The sequence below is a fragment of the Phascolarctos cinereus genome, unplaced genomic scaffold, assembly GCF_003287225.1.
Source record: "Phascolarctos cinereus isolate Bilbo 61053 unplaced genomic scaffold, phaCin_HiC Scaffold_5;HRSCAF=322, whole genome shotgun sequence".
Taxonomy (NCBI): domain Eukaryota; kingdom Metazoa; phylum Chordata; class Mammalia; order Diprotodontia; family Phascolarctidae; genus Phascolarctos; species Phascolarctos cinereus.
In genome coordinates this window covers 30,641,043-30,656,069 of record NW_027555958.1, presented here as the reverse complement: position 1 = coordinate 30,656,069, position 15,027 = coordinate 30,641,043, and positions in this window count along the sequence as shown.

Sequence of the window (15,027 nt, the reverse complement as noted above, 5' to 3'; positions counted from 1 at the left end):
TGACATTCAGGCTATATAAGAGTGAAGCAAGAATGCTCACTTTCCCCACTATTTGATATAGTTCTGAAAAGGCTCTAGCACTAAGATAATAGTACCAAGCAATAGCACTAAGGCAAGAGGAAGGAATTAAAGGAATAAAGATAGATAAGCCTACCCCCATTTACTGAGGATACAGTGGTTTACTTGGAAAATCCTATGGAATCAGGAAAGATGTTAAGACAATAACTTTAACAAAGTTGCAAGCTACAAAATAAATCCTCAAAATTCAACAGCATTTCTGTATAATAATAAAAAAATACAAGGGAAGTCCCATTCCAAATAACTACAAAATGCATAAAATATCTGGAGATTGACCCACCAAAGCACACAAAAGATTTGTATACAGAAAGGAAACTATAGGCTAATATCATTAATGAACATTGACTCAAAAATTTTGAACAAAATCCTGTCAGACTACAGTGATTTATTCAAGAATACATTCATTTTAATCAAGTAGGATTAATACCAAGGAAGCAAATAATCAACATAATTAATCATATTAAAACCTTTCCAAATTACAAAACTCTCCTTAAAGAAATAAAGAACAACTTAAAAAGCCAAAGGAATATTCAATGCTCATGGGCAGGCGATGCTAATGTAATAAAAATGATAATCCGAGCAAAATTAATTTGCACTTTTAATGTTATACCAATCCAATTAACAAGGGGATACTTTATAGAACTTGATAAAATAATAACAAAATTAATTTGGAAAGACAAAAGATCTATAATATCAAGGAAAATGATGAAAAGAAGTAGGGATGAAGGGGAAGTAGCACTTCCAGATATCAATTATATCATAAAGCAGCAGTTATCAAAACCATTAGGTGGCAATTAAAAATAGATAGATCAGTGTAACAGACTAGACAAAGGAGAATCAGAAACATAGAACTCAATAATCCAATATTTGATAAAGTGGAAGCATAAGTTGAGTAGGGAAAAACTACTTATTTGATAAAAACAGCTGCGAAAATAGGAAAGGAGTCTGACAGAAATTAGGCTTAGACCATCACTTATGCTATATTCCATAATACATTCTAAATGGATACGTGACCTTACTAACAAAAATCATACTATACAAAATAGAAGAGAAATAGATCATATATCTCTCACAACTACAGGTGGAAGATGAATTCTTAACCAAACAAGAGACAGAAGCAATTACAAAAGATAAAATAGATAGCTTTGATTCCTTGAAACTGAAAAGCTTCTGCACAGATGAAATTAAATTAATGTACCTAGGGAAAAACAGTGGTCAAATGGAAAAAAAAATCTTCATATCAAATTTCTCTGATAAATGTTTAGTATCCAAGCTATTTCAACAATTTATATATATATATATGAGTTATATATGTATATGTATATATGTACATATATGACTAATACTCATTCCTCAATAGACAAATGATCAAAGGATATGAACAGTTCCAAAAAAGAATTGCAAAGTATTCAAAATCACATGAAAGAATGCTCCAAATCACTCATAATAGAAATGCAAATCAAAACAACCCTCACATTTCACCTCATGCCCTGCAAATTGGTAAAAATGACAACAAATGGCAACAGCGATTGTTGAAGGAGTTGCGGAAAGATGGGCACTCTAGCACATAGCTGGTGGAGCTGTGAAATGGTATAACCACTTTGGAAAGCAATTTGGAATTTTGCAAATGAAGTTATTAAAATGTGCATACCTTTTCAATTGGGGACTCTGTCTATCGTTATGTTTATACTTCAAGGAAGCCATCAGTAAGAAGAAAGTCCTCATATACATTTTTTGGTTAGTTTTTTGCTAAGCAATGGGGTTAAATGACTTGCCCAGGGTCACACAGCTAGTAAGTGTCAAGTGTCTGAGGCCAAATCTGAACTCAGGTCCACCTGACTGCAGGGCCAGTGCTCTATCCATTGCACCACCTAGATGTCCCAGTCCTCATACACTTTAACGTATTTATAGTGGCACTTTTCTGTGATAGCTAAGAAATGGAAATAAAGTAGATGCCCATCAATTGGGAAATGAGTAAACAAATTGCGGTACGTGAATGTAATGGAATGATGTGTGGGATGAATACTGTTGTTGTTGTTTATCCTTCATTCTCGAAGAGGATCATGACATCGGGAAGGTAATGCCATGACTTGCAAGTGAGTTGGATTTAAGTGAGGCAGGGCTGTGCAAGGTCACCAGCCTCACTTTCTTCTCTGGAGCCATCTGGGTCCAGTGGCCAGATACCAATCAGGATGACTGGAGGTGGCTCCCAGGATGAATACAGAGAAGCATGGAAAGATGAATAGGAATTAAGCAGAGTGAAGGAAGCAGAGACAGGAAAAGAACATACACAGTGACTGCAACAATGTAAATGGATAGAACAACTGTATACCAGAAAAGCAAAAGTAAATGTAACCCAATTATAAAGGTCAGGTAAGACTCAGTTGAAGAGGTATGAAGGAGGCAGCTATGTGGTGCAGTGGATAGAGCACTGGTCCTAGAGTCAGGAGGACCTGCGTTCAAATCTGGCCTCAGACACATAACACTTACTAGCTGTGTGACTGTGGGCAAGTCACTTAACCCCAATTGCCTCAAATAAATAAAAAGAGGTATGAGAAGGTGGCCTCCACCTACCCCTTGATGGAGGTGGGAGGTCCACAGGTCTCACATATTGCACAGGTTTTCAGTTTTTTTTTTCATTATATTGATCAATTCTGCTCGCTTTTTTTTTCTTTTTAAAAAAATTGTCTATGGGGTGGCTCTCTGGGAGGGGAAGGGAGAGGCTACTTGGGAAAACTATGATGGTGTAAAGATATCAATAAAAACTGATTTCAAAAAATGTAAATGGGAAATGTTTAATGAAATAAATAAAAACCATACAACACAGATAGCTTTAGAAAAGGGAAAGAGGCAAACATGTTTAGGTTGGAGAAGAGGAGACAGAGTGAACATATGATAACTGTCTTCAAGTGTTTGGAGGACTGCCATTTGAAAGAGGGATTAGACCCGTTCTGCTCGGTCCCAGAGGGCAGACGCAGGAACAGTGGGTGGAAATTGCAGAAAAGCAGATGTTGGCTGGATGTAGGGAGAGACTTCCTAACAATTAGACCTGTCTAAAAGAAGGATGGGCTGCTGCAGGAAGTAACGAACTCCTTGCTAGAGGTCTTCAATCAGAAGCTGGATGCCGCTTGTCTGGGATGCTGAAGAGGAGATGGTGGGGTTTTTAAAAAATAACTTTGTATGGGTATCTTTTCCAATGGTGAGGAGACTCTTCATTAGGACCTTAGTTCTAAGGGAGCTCAAAGACCACTTAGTCTAACCTCAAACTTTTAGATCAGGAAATGGTGCTTAAAATCGCAAGAGCATCTGAGTATCAGAGATGGGATTGGAACGACTTCATAGTTAATGTTCTTCCCATGCACACACTGCTCTTATGGAGATGGTGGTTGAACAAGACGGCCTCAAAGGACCCTTCTCACTCTGAGATTCTGTGTCCTGAGGAGCAGCAGAACAGAATGTCCCACTCCCAAGGGATGCCCATGAACTGGGAGCTTTCTTCTCTTCTCCTTCTATCTGATCTCATTCATTTGTCCTGTTAACTCCCAGGGGTCCTTCTGTTATCTCTTTGCAGATGATTCTCAGACCCAGCCCTAACGTCTCTCCTGAGCATCGGTGCTCTCACCAACTGTCTCTTGGGCATCTCCGCCTGGATACCCCATAGGTGTCAAACAACATCTCTGAAACAGAACGTCATCTTTCCCCCAAAACCCTCCCCTTTCCCCATCTTTCCTATGTCTGTTGAAGGCACCACAATCCTCCCAGTTGCCCAGGATCACAATCAGGCTTTCATGAAATCTACATATCCAGTCTGTTGTCAGATTTTGCCTTTTTTTTTTTTAATCTTCACAGCATCTCTTGCATATGTCCCCTTCATTCAACCCATGCAGCCTTGAACAGGCCCTTGTTACCTCCTGCCTGGACTTTTGCAATAGCCTGCTGGTTAATCTCCCTGTCTCAAGCCTCTTTCCCTCTCCAATCCATCACCCACTCAGCTGCCAAAGTGATTTTTTCTAGAGCACGTGTCTGACCATGCTATACCCTTTATTCAGTAAACTTGTGGCTTCCTGTTACCTCCAGATCCAATATAAAACTCTAGCATTTAAAGCCCTGTCCTTTCTTTCCAGTCTTTTTACACTTACTTGATCTACTCAATTTACATTTACTCAGAGATGCAGCGATATTGATACACTTACTGCTCCTTGCACATCTCCCAACTCTGCCTTTGCGCTGGCTGTGTCCTATGCCTCCTTTCTGCTCCTTGGCTTCCTTCAGGACTCAGCTCATACCTCACCTTCTGCAGGAGGCCTCTCCCTGGTTGCCTCAGAGGCTGGTCTGTTTTCTGACATTACCTTCCACGGTCTCTGTGCATACTTCATATGCACAAGTTATATACATATGCTTTAGACTGTGAGAATGAAAGCCTCTGGAAGGCAGGAAACTTGTGTTTGCTTTTCTTTGTATGCCTAGAGTGCACAGTGTCTAACACACAGTAGGCCTTCAATAAATGCTTGTTGACCGACAATGATGTTACCTCCATTTTTCAGTCTCACTTCTCGCTGACTGGCCTTTAAACCAGTAACACCAGGGGTGGGGTGGTGGTGACAGTAATAGGAAGCATTTAGTCTGGGGCAACTCCCTCTGGCTGGCTCTGAAGACCTCTCATAGCTTATATTCTCAAGGGATGTTGGCCTGTGATTCCGGGGGCTCTGACCTTTGCAGAAAACTGAAAAGCCGCTGTTTATCAGGCCACCACAAAGGGCCTGCTGCCTCCAGCACTACTGTAGAAACCAAGGTCTGCCCAGAATAGTGCCCTCCTTCACCATCTTTGGAAAGAGGGGGGTAATTACTGAGCCTCTAATCCTGAGGCTCACCCTTAACCAAGAGCTGGCTTATGGTCATGCAAGTGGCGCCAAAGCAGGGATGGTCTGGGCCCGAGGCCTCTGGGAGGGCAAGTGCTGGCTGCTGCTGGGAGTATCTCAGAAGCCCAGGAGCTCCCCAGGGGAGGCTTTAGTTCTTGCCAGGAGGGGAAGCAGGGGATTGAGAACCACTCTGCTCTCCTAAGGTTAAAATCATGTCTATCTGCTCCCTTCTATATTATTAGTCTAAGGAATGTGGTTTTTCAGGTTCATATTAAATTTCTGATCGCTCTTCATTAATTGAGGGAAGGGGGAAAGGAGGACCCCAAGCGTTATATCCAAGGCTTGACCCCCTTTCCACCAAATCCCAATTCCACAATGAGCACACATCATAAATAGCAAAGAAACCATTTATCCAAATGGATAACAAAACAGAAATCAGAGAAAGGGTACATAGGAGAATTTATGCTAGACAATACAGAGAGAAGGATCTGTTCCATTGGTAGCAAGATATCTCAGCTTATCCAAGAGAAAGGCTCCTGGATCTCACCCAAGGGGAAGTTCCCCCAAATCTCGAGTGTAGCAAGCTAGGATAGGGACATGATGGAGAAAGCCAGCTCCTTTGCTGTCGGCAGCTTCCGTCTTCTCTCTCTGAGCTAGAAGCCAGAAGAACCTGGAGAAGAACCGGGAGTAGAGCCTCATAGTGGAGTATTGATTCCTGGAGCAGTGGCTGCAATTTACAAAGCGATAAACCGGGGAAAGAAAGCGCCTGCTTGCTACTGATTGGGCGATATTCAGCGAAGGTGACGGATAAACTAGTGAATGGAAGCGAATGGAGGCTGGCCTTTCAACTGGCTGGGATCACTCTATGATTCTTTACCGATTTGTTGTTGTTTCATTGTTTTCAGCCATGTCCAGTTTTTCATGAGTGAGTCTTTTTTTTTTTCCAAAGATCCTGGAGTGGTTTGCTATTTCCTTCTCCAGCTCATTTTAGAGATCAGGAAATTGAGGCAAACAGGGTTAAGTGACTTACCCAGGCTCACATAGCCAGTAAGTTATCTGAGGCCAGATTTGAACCCAGGTCTTCCTGACTCTGGCCTGCCACTCTATTCACTTTGCCACCTAGCTGCCCTTTCTTCTTTATTGTTTAGCATTTCCCTTTCTGGGTGGGAATAAAACTGCTTGTTCTATACTTGATTCATGTTGGCACAGGCTTGACACTCACTTCCTCCTCCACTCCTCTGTCCTCTGTGCTTGGATTGGGGTTAGACTAGAATTAGATACCTTAGAACCAAATTCTGAATTGTTCTCCAGGAATCTATGGTGGGATGGAGGAATCTGAGATGTCTCCTCCTTTTGAAGAGACAGGCAACCTCAGAGCAATGGACCCAAGGCAACCCAAGAGGGCAGGTAAAAGACAGACAGGGCCAAGAACCCTTGCGGTCTGGCCTTAGCGGTGCCTACCTAATTAGTAAGCCAGAATGACCATAGTCCAGGTGAGAGGTGTTGAGGGTAAAAACTAAGCTGATAATTATGTGACTACGGAAAGGAGTCAGAAGCCAGAGATGTCATGGAGGTGGAAAACGGAATGTTTGGCAACTGAATGGAAATGTGAGGTGAGGAAGAGTGAGGAGCTGGGGACAACACCAAAGATATGAACATGGAAGACTGAAAGAATGGTGGTGCCCTCTACCAAAAAACAGAAGTTTGGAAGAAGAGAAAAGGTGGTCTGTGAAGAAAGACAGAGGATTCTGTTTTGGACACATTGATTTTGATATGCTCATGGGGCGTCCACCTTGAAATATCCAATAGGTAACTGATGATATTGGGACTGAAGCTCAGTGAGAGACTGGGGCTGGATTTGTAGATCTGTGAGGAAGGATGGATTGGAGTGGGGAGATGCTACATAGGGTTTTGCAAGAGGGCAAGGGGAATGAAGTAGGTACGACAGCTTTTTCTAGGACAATGAAGACGGAAAGAACAAAAAATCCCTGAAACTGAAGCCTTTGTACTGAGAATGACCAAGATCAACCCTGGTTGTTTTTTGTCCTTCTTTGTATCCTGCGTGCTTAGCACAATGCCTGGCTTAATAAATGTTTATTGACTGACTGACTTAAAGGAACTTACAAACTAAGAGGAAACATGCATAAAGAGATCACCAATGTTACCACACAGCTCCTTCTCAGTAGGCCTCAGTTTACTCTTCTGAAGTATTAGGCCTACATTGCCTTTATGGTCCCTTGTAGTGCTGGCATCATGTGACTCTGTGACTCACCATAGAAGTTCTAAAGAAGGAGAAATCCCATAAGCTTTGGGAAATGGAGATCCTTCAGGGCTTGAGTGGATGTTGCTGGTATAGAAAGGAGATCTCTGGGGATAGATAGGCAGGAAAAGGGAGGGCTAATATTAACTTCATAAGTGCATTGTCCAATATGAGAATCAGTTGCTTAATTTAAGAGCCCTGAAGATAAGAATTTTGTCTCTCTCTTTTTTACAATATATATATATATATATATATGTATATATAGGGGGCTTTTAGTCCCTGCTGTCTCCCTGTCTGACAAGGAAAGAGGGTAACACTATCTCCCCAGTTCTGTGCCTGGATTAGGTAGGACAGCTGGACCATGGTAATAGTAAGGGGCAGCTTTCTCTGATAGATCCTACGTGCTAACTATAGTTAGTGATGCTGAGTGAAGCGAGCAGAACCAGGAGAACATTGTACACAGTAACAGTAACATCGTGCATTATCAAGTATGATAGACTTAGCTCTTCTCAGCAATACAATGATCTAAGACATCTCCAAAAGACTCATGATGGGAAATGCTATCCACATCCAGAGAAAGAACTTTGGAGTCTGAATGCAGATCTGAAGCAGACTATTTTCACTTTTTTGTTTTTTCTTTCTTGTGGTTTTTCCCTTTTGTTCTGACTCTTCTTTCACATGTCTAATGTGGAAATATGTTTAACATGATTGTACATGTATAGCCTATATCAGATTGCATGCCATTTAGGGGAGGAGAGGAGAGAAGAGAGGGAATGGAGAAAAATTTCGAACTCAAAATCTTACAAAAATGAACGTTGAAAATTATCTTTACATGTAATTGGAAAAAAAAGAAAATACTATTAAGTGTGAAAAAAAGAGTCTATAGTTAGGACAACAATGTAAACATGTGATGACAACAGAAATGACAGGAGATTTTATACCTATGTAAGTGGAAGCAGAGACTTGATTTAATCATTGTTTTCCTGCCCCACCCACCCCTGTTGTTGTAGTCACATCTGGCTTCACAGATGATGAGGTTTAAATGTGTTAACACCGCACACTCCTTTAGCAAAGTGTGAATACCTTTCTCTGATGAGTCAGAAGGGAGCAACCTCATTTTAAAAAATTTGATTGTGTCTTTAAATTGCTACGCCCTGGAGGAGAACATAAGTTCATAAGAACGTAAGGTTGGAGTAGTTGTGGAGTGAAGGGGGTGGGGAGGAGAGGATTTCTTGATTTTTCTCCTCTCCCTCTCCCTCATTAGCCATAATGTCTAGCACAACACCACTCGCCCATGAGGAAGCAGGCACCCTAACCAGCATTTAGAGAGTCAGTTTGAGAGAGTAGAGGCAAACTCGAGGCAGACATGCATACAGACTCAGTTATTCAGGGCTGGAAGCTGCTTCAAAGGAGAGTGGGTGAGTAACTTGAAGGACTCCAGCAAGTGAGTGACTGTTCTTTGTTCTCAAAGAGGACAAAGACATCAGGGAATTGGATTTAAGTGAGGCAGGGCTGTGCAAAGTCACCAGCCTCACTTTCTCCTCCAGCCAACTGGGTCCAGTGGCCAGATATGGATCAGGACAACCAGAGATGGCCCAGGACCCAGTGGGAGACCTTTTAGCCTTTTTAAGCTAAGGCCTTTAACAGGTCTCAATGTGCCCATTTGGTCTTTAAGACCTGCTACTGTCTCCCCCTCCTCCCTCTAGCCTCGTCTACCTCATTTACCATTAGACTGTAAGTTCGCTGAGGGCGGGGACTGTTTGCTTTTCTTTTTATCTCCTGGCTTAGAAGCACATGAAAGCTTATTGACTTGGCTTGACTTCCTTCAATCTCCCATGGCATGCTGTCTATCCTCCTTTGCTGCTTACTAGCTTGTGACCAGGCAAGTCACTTTCCCTGCCCAGGCCTCAGTTTCCTTATCTGTAAAAGAGGGCATTGTGCTAGATGATTTAAAAGCCCCTTCAATGGTCTAATGGTCTTTGTGACTTGCCTCAGCTCACACAGGCAGCATGGGTTACAAGCAGAACTTGAACCCAGGTCTTTCTGACTTCGATCCCAGCTCTCTTTCTACTCAGCCACCTTCAATCCATGATTTCTGAGCCGATGCCAAGTACAGTGAGAGGATCCAGGACAAGCATATGTATGCACATGCATGTGCATATACAACGACCATAATAACAGAAATTGAAAGAACCAAACCCCGGACAATTGTAATGACCAATTTCTTTAAAAAACAAAATGTGTCTACTAACTTTAACAAGACAGGGAGCAACAAAATCACCCAGCTTATTTGTGTGTCCCCTATGAACTTCCACCAGAGGTCAACAGCTTTCTTTAAAGAATTTTTTCATATTGGTTTTCTATCGCCTTCCTTTCCAAATGTACCCTTCCACTCCCCACAGAGCCACCCTTGAGAATGAAGATTTTAAAAGTAAGAAAGAAAAAAGCCATTCAACGAATGAGTCAACACATCAACTGACTCTTCCCGCATATGCATCATTCCACATCCGTAGTCCCCCACCTCTTTAAAGAAGGGAGGGAGTTGAGCACTGGTCCTGAAGTCAGGAGGACCTGAGTTCAAATCCGGCCTCAGACCAAACACTTGACACTTACTAGCTGTGTGACCCTGGGCAAGTCACTTAACCCCAATTGCCTAAAAGTTTAAAAAAAACAAAGAAGGGAGGGGGTTTCATTCACTCACTTCTTCCTTTAGGGCCAAGCTTGACCATGAGAATTACGCAGTGTTTTGTTCTGTCCAAGGCAGAATACAGAGTGTGTATCACTTCCTTATTCCTGAAATCTGTGCCTCTCTTAAGACGGCTTAATGGTTCATTATGACATAATAATAATGATAGCTAATATTTATATAGCTCTTTGAGATCTGAAAGACCTTTACAAATATCTCATTTTATCCTCACAACAATCCTGCAAGGTAGGTGTTCTTATTATACCCTTTTAACAGATGACCAAACTGAGGCAGGCAGAGAAGTGACCAGTAAGTATCTAGAGCCAGATTTGAACTTGAGTCTTGTTGGCTCTAAGTCCATCGCTCTATCCACTGCACTACCAGGTGCCTTGCAGTCTATTAAAGTCCCCAGATGTTTTTCAGATGAATAGCCTTTCATCTCCCTTCTTGTCCTTTCTAAGTTGATGTTTTAAAGCCAAATGTAAGGCTTGCATTTTTCCTGTAAAATTTCATCTTCATAGGGTCATAGAGCTGGAATGGACCTTAGAGGTGCCCTGATCCAAGGCTCTCGTTTTACAATTGGGAAAACGGAGATGTGGAGAGGTGTGTGACTTTGCCAAGGTCACACAGGTGGGATTTGGCCAAACTGAGATTGGGACCCACTTCCTCCACCTCCAGCTCCAGGTCTCTTTCCATTTGGCCCAGTGCTGTCAGAGTCAATAGCAGCTGGCCACTTGGGGGCAGCTAGGTGGTGTAGTGGATAGAGCACTGACGCTGGAGTCAGGAGGACCTGAGTTCAAATCCAGCCTCAGACACTTGATATTTACTAGCTGTATAACCATAAGCAAGGCACTTACCTCCATTGCCTAGCCCAAAAGCAAAAAAAAAACCCAAAAAAGAAACTGGCCACTAACCAGTAGATGATGAACCCCGTGGGCCACTCATTGACTTAGAAAACCACATATTAACATTATCTATGATTTATTACATTTTCCTTTGTTTTGTTAAGTATGTCCCAATTAGATCTCAATCTGATTCCAGCAGCCCTTAGGAGCATTGTGGGTCACATGGGGCTTTCGGTTGTACATTTGGTTGACATTTCTCCTCCAGCCTGTTCAAATATTTTTGAATCCTGATTTTTTTTTCACCTAGCATATTAGTTACTCCTCTCAGCTTTACGTCATAGGCACATGTGATAAATACGGCAGCTTCACAAGTTATTGATAAAATGTTAACTAGCAGGGCAGCCAGGTGGGACAGTGGATAGAGCACTGGCCCTGGAGTCAGGAGGACCTGAGTTCAAATCTGACCTCAGACACTTGCTAGCTGTGTGACCCTACATAAGTCATTAAACTCTGATTGCCAAGAAAGAAAAAAAAAATAAAGGAATGCTCCCAGAGTCAGTTGACTGAGGAGCACTGTCATCCATTCCTCCCAATATCACCAGAGTTCCAGGATACTAGGAGAGGCAGCAATGGTATAGAAAAATCAGGAATTGGGATTTAGAGCTGGGGGACCTAGGTTCAAATTCTGCCTCATATACAAGTCAATTAATCCTGTTTGCCTCAGTTTCCCCACCTGTAAACTGAAGGGGTTGGATTTGGTAGCCTCAAAGGTCCAGATTCAGCTCTAGATCTAGAATCCTTTGATCTCTAATTACCCTGGGAAACTTTAAGACTGTATTACAGCAGTGATCTAGATTGGTAGAGGGAGTTTTCTCATGTGGAAAATGCCAGTGAAGTTATTGTTGTTGTTCTGTCCTTTCAATGGTATCTGACTCTTCATGACCCCATTTTGGGGTTTTCTTGGCAGAGATACTGGTTTGTCATTTCCTCCCCCAGCTCCTTTGACAGAAGAGGAAACTGAGGCAAACAGGGCCAAGTGACTTCCCCAGGGTCACACAACTAGTAAGTATATGAGGCAGATTTCAACTCAGTAATTTGAGTCTTCCTGACTTCAGGTCCAATGCTCTATACTCCGCTATGCCACCTAGCTACCCAGAGAAATCATAGATCTAGGTTTTGTTTTGTTTTTTCTTTTAAAGAGCATGCTATCATACTAGTACCAGGTACTATTACAGCCTGAGTGGCTCATTAAGTGGAGCATTAAAGGATTCAAGGTCAGGATTGCTCCTCTTCTCCTAAACAGCTGCTTGCTGCCCCCTCCCCCCAGCCAAGAATCTCTACTCGGCACCCTGCTGTGCGTCTCTGCCTTCTTCCTTCTCCAGCTGGGCTTCAGGGATTTGCTGGAGCCAGCTGAAACTGCCTGGCTGTTCAATTTTCGGGGTGAGCATTTACACCTCAGAAGTCAGCAAATACTACAAACTAGGGCTTGATGAATTGTTTTGTTGGCTGTCTAGACTTGAGAAAGTGATGGAGAAAATGTTATCGATGAAGAGAAAAATAGAATATATGTAATATATGCTATTGTATGTAACATATATTGTAATTATATATACTGCATGTTATAAGTATGTGCAGAATATTATAGGTATATAAAGAATATATTATATTATAATTATATAGAGAATATATTATGATATATAATATATGATACATAGAAATATAAACAAATAGAATAACAATGTGTCCTACAAACTTTTTTTTTTCAGAGAACCAGTGGTTAAATATTTACCTGCATACACCAACCCCCTTCCCCATTGATGGGTCTCGAAGGTGTTTCTGGTGTGGTCACAGACAAAATGTCCAAGATGAAAGAGAAAGGAAGAGGGAGGAAGCAGAAGGAGGAATGAGAGAAGGGTCATAAAGAAGGGGAGGAGAGAGGCTAGAGTCTGTCCATCTGTGAATTAATGGCAGAATTTGGATTTGAACTCACATCTTCTGGGCTTTTCTCATTGCTGCTTTCAAGAAGTCTTTAGGAAAATGACTTTTAAGGTCCCAGAAATGTCATGCCATGCAGAGGGTGAAGCAAATAGGGACTTTTCTAGGTCTGCGCAGGGGGTGTTGGAGGGGAGAGCTCAATGTTATCTCTCTAGAGGTTTCCCTATGTTGGTTGGGTTGACCCATGTGCTGGCCTCTGTAATAAAGATTCATCTCCTAAAACTATAGAACATCAGAGCTGGATGGGAGCTTAGAGATCATTTAGTATGATCCTTTCCCTTTACAGAGGATGGGAATGGGGCACAGGGAGTAAAAGTGATGTGTCCAAGGTCACATAGAGATAAGACTTAGATCCAGGTCATTGGACTCTAAAGCCAATGTTCTTGTCACTGTAAGGTCACTTTTTGTGGACAAGTAACTTTGTGTCTCTCTAAGTCTCAGTTTTCCCATCTGTACAATAGGCATAATCATATGTGCAGTGCCAGGGCACTGAACACGTTTGTGTTGTTGTCAGGAAAGCATAAATCCTAAAGCGCTAGGTAGTGAATGAATGATGGGAAAGCATTTATTAAGGGCTTACTGTATGTCACATGCTAAGTACTACGGATGGGAGCTATTTATTTTTATTCCAGGACAGCTTAAGTGACACCTTATCCAAGAAATCTTCCCTTGACACTCTTGCCTATATTGTCCTCTCCAACCTATGAATTCCTATTAAATTTAGTGTGACCACTACACTTGGTGAGATACTCTGTTCAATATTGCTCGATTGTTTCCTAATTCCACTATTAGATTGTAAGCCCCCAAAGGGCAGAGACTATTTTCTCTTTCCTTTTTATCCCTGCCTAGCATGGAACCAAGCACAGAACAGGCCCTTGATAAACACTCTGCTTTATTGCAGATTTTTATTTTGAACTAGACCAGTGATTTCATTGGTGTAGAAAATGCCCAACAAGGAAACTCCTTCTCTGAAGGCAGATAAGCAACTGCTCTATTTGAGAATATAGCCCTGGAGCTAGAAAAGACCTCAGACACCATCAATTCCACCCCCCTCATTTTCCACATGAGGAAACTGAGGTCTAGGGAGATGAAGTAACTCGCCATGGTCACACAGGAAGCATTTGAACCTTGGTCCTCTGACTTCAAACCTAGGACCTTTTTTCCCTCATTGCCTTTCTCTCCTAGAGTGTGGCCTGTTGGCATATTATTGCACCTGTACAACTGAATTACTTTTCTTGCCTGTCTTTTTTTTTTTTTTTTGCCCCTAGAACTCATCAGCTATGAGGGACCTTGTGTCATAGGGTCAAAGATTTGGAGCTGAAAAGAACCTCAGTTCCCTGTGTATTTTTAGAAATGAGATCTTTATCAGAGAAACTTGAAAATATTTTCACCTGTTACTTGCTTTTCTTCTAATTTTAGGTGCATTGCTTTTGTTTATACACAACCTTTTTATTTTTATATAATCAAAACTATCCATTTTACCTCATATGAACCTCTCTATCTCTTATTTGGTCATGACCAAATGTCTTCCCCTGTCCCTAGATCTGACAGGTGGTTTCTTCCATGCTCCACTATAGAGTAGACCTGAGAGATCATCTAGTCCAACCCCCTCTTTTTACAGAGGAGGAAGCTGAGCCCCAGAGAGGACAAAGTTCAATAAACATTTATGAAGTGCCTACTGTGTGCTGGGCACTGTGCTAAGTGCTGAGGATATAAAAGTGGACAAAAGACATTGCCTGTCCTCCAAGAGCTTATAATTTAAAGGGAGGGACAACATGCAAATATATACAAAGCAAATTATACACAAGATAAATGGGAAATAATTAAGAGAAAGAAATCACTAATTAAGAAGGCTTAGGGATTTGCCCAAGGTCACTAAGAATCAGGGCTAGCCTCTGAACCGAGGTCCTCTGACTCCCTGCCTGTGCTCTTTCTTTTGAATGACAAATCATCTCTTCCAGTCTACTCATTTTTCAGAAGAGGGAACCGAGTCTTAGGGAAAGTGAATTAGCAGCAGAGCCAAGACTAGAACTCAGGTCTCTAGCTCCCATACTGTGCTCTATCTATGCTGACTCCCAGAATTGAATCCTCTTGTAGGAAGGCATTCTCTCGGCCTCTGTCTCCCACCTGGTGCCTTGGCTTGGCACCTTCATGGCTCTGAGGTCACTGGAAGTCAGCCTTCAGGGAAGAAAGAGTGTTACTTTTCCTATTAATAAGGGACTGGTCTGGAAGGAGACTGTGTGAGGGGGTACTGGGCTGGGGTGAGGGGTGGGTCCAGTTAAAGTTCACCCCAGGCTATGTTGC